Consider the following 2,167-nt stretch of genomic DNA (forward strand, 5'->3'; position numbering starts at 1 on the left):
TTCTTCTTCTTCACTTCTTTGGCCCACAGCCTGGGGCGAAGCAGCCTGCGCGGGGCTCCCCTCCCTGTCCCCCGGCACACTGACACCAGGGAGTGCACCATCCGGTGCACATTTCATTAACAGGCATATTTGATTAACCAGCATCCCCCATTCCCAGGGGATGCCAGATAACAGCGCTTATGCTGTAGGTCAGAAGACTCCAAACCATAAAAATCTTAAAGAGAATGATCAAAGGCCTAATCAAGTGTTGGGTTCAGCACTTTCCATAATGTTAACAAAAGATTCTTTCAAATAAAATCTCCAGAGAAGTCCTCCTATATGATGGCAATTTAGAAATAGCTCAGTCTGCTAAATCCTAAAATCATTCTTAGGCCCTTAAGCTGCTCCTTCTAGAAATATTTATTGCTTCTCTAAGCCTTTTTTAATAAATAAATAAATAAAGCTTTGGAAATAATGCTCCTATACTTGTCCCCCACTTTGACTGGATACGTTTCATATGTTATTTATCACCAGAATAGTTCCACAAAACAAAACCTTGGAAAGGAAGAGAGAGAGACAGAGAGTGCAAGAGTTATACCTCTGCATGATTAATTTGGCCAATTATGCACTATTTGTAATTGGATAATTCAATTTCTCCAAGTCAGCTTCTACCAGCCTCCGAGTTGGTTTATTTGTTGCAGGAATTAAACAAAAACAACATAACACAACACACCACACACATCTCGCTAATTTTAGAAAGTTACGGGCAGGCTGCAGGAAAAGAAAGTAATATCCTTCAAACACATTTTCAAAAGAGGAGTGCTATTTTCAGTACACTGCAAATGTCATTGCATATTCCATGACACTGCCCTGTTTAGTCATTACACGTGCTCCGAGGTAAAGGTGGGGGGGAGGGTGCTTTAACCAGAGAGGCTCCAAGAGCCACTTTAATTAAATCACCTGTAGCGTCACATGTATTCAGCCTCCTGCGCTTCAAAGTGGCAGTGGGGGCACTTTAACTAAAGCTCATTGGACAAGCTTTAGGCTTAAACCCCTGACGCCAGAAGAAGCAGCAAGGCACCTGCCTCAGGACCCAGACAGGCAAGGCAGAGAGCAGCCTCAAGAGCCAATAGGGGCAAGGGAGCCCCACCAGGGAGCAGCAGCCTCAAGGGACACCAGAGGGGAACAGTGGGGCTCCGACCGGGAGCTCAGACGTCATGGACAGGGATGGCCCCTCAGGACTGCAGGCATCCCTGGGCAGCCCCGCAGCAAGTAAAGCACGGGGGATCACAGACCCTGGGAGGCAGAAGTAAACAACACCAGCTGGTGGGACAAGGACAGCTTGACCACAGGTCAGCTGGGCCTCAGGGAGGTTATGCCAGAAGAGCCGACAGAGGCTGGGCACAGAGTTGTCGCCTGTCCCCACGCCTACTAGGATAAAAGGGACGGACGAGTCCCCCAAGAGACCAAGGACCCAGAGAGAAGGAATCTCAGGAGCTCACTGGCAAACGCCAGTCATTTTTCAGTTAAGTTTAAGAAAAGGGTCCAAGAAACCTTCGTGGCTGAGCGCGGATATGCAGGCTGGCCTGAGGGCCAAGAAAAAAGAGTACTGGCGGTGGAAGCAGGGGACAGGGACAAAGGAGGAGTACACTTCCCTGACCCGAGCTTGTAGAGATTTGGTAAGGAAGGCTAAAACAGCACTGGAGCTTAGATTAGCTTCTGGGATTAAGGATAATAAAAAGTCCTTCTTCAAGTATATAGGCAGCAAGAAGAAGTCTCGAGGTAACATTGGACCCCTACGGGGCACGGCAGATAGTGATGGATGCGTGAGAAGGCAGAACTCTTTAACAAGTTCTTTGCCTCCGTGTTCCTGTCTGCTGACAATGGGGTGCTCTCAGGTGATAGCGTAGAGAGGCCCAGGAAGGATGCGAGTCCCCCAACTGTTAGTTCGGACCTAGTTAAGGATTACCTGGAGGGCTTAGATGTACGAAGTCGGCGGGCCCGGATGACCTTCATCTGAAGGTGCTGAGGGAACTGGCTTGTGTCATTGCGGAGCCATTGGCACGGCTGTTTGAGGACTCCTGGTGCTCAGGCCAGGTCCCTGAGGACTGGAAAAGGGCCAATGTGGTCCCTATTTTCAAGAAGGGGAGGAAGGAAGAGCCTGGCAACTACAGGCCAGTCTGCCTCA

The 2,167-nt window shown here is 49.1% G+C and overlaps 1 protein-coding gene across 10 annotated transcripts in view; it reads right to left on the bottom strand.

The window, feature by feature from the left end:
* Positions 1-2,167, bottom strand: part of SH3D19 (SH3 domain containing 19) — a 178,106-nt gene that overhangs the window by 108,087 nt on the left and 67,852 nt on the right. The window lies entirely within an intron of this gene.

This window comes from Gavialis gangeticus, unplaced genomic scaffold (assembly GCF_001723915.1).
Source record: "Gavialis gangeticus isolate Ggan-Ray unplaced genomic scaffold, GavGan_comp1, whole genome shotgun sequence".
Classification (NCBI taxonomy): domain Eukaryota; kingdom Metazoa; phylum Chordata; order Crocodylia; family Gavialidae; genus Gavialis; species Gavialis gangeticus.